This window comes from Engraulis encrasicolus, unplaced genomic scaffold, assembly GCF_034702125.1.
Source record: "Engraulis encrasicolus isolate BLACKSEA-1 unplaced genomic scaffold, IST_EnEncr_1.0 scaffold_35_np1212, whole genome shotgun sequence".
Lineage (NCBI taxonomy): Eukaryota > Metazoa > Chordata > Actinopteri > Clupeiformes > Engraulidae > Engraulis > Engraulis encrasicolus.
Genome location: NW_026945654.1, coordinates 764975 through 765197, shown reverse-complemented (window position 1 = coordinate 765197; position 223 = coordinate 764975).

Genomic DNA, 223 nt, shown 5'->3' with positions numbered 1-223 from the left:
ACACACACACACACACACACACACACACACACACACACACACACACACACACACACTCTCCTATCGAGGAGTTGTCGTCTCCTCAGTAAAGTCTGGAGGATGTTCACCTCCACACACACACACACACTCACACTCTCTCTCTCATGATGACGATGATGATGATGATGAGGAGTCGTCATCGTGTGTGTTGCGCCTCCTCAGTAATGTCTTCAGGAAGTTCGCC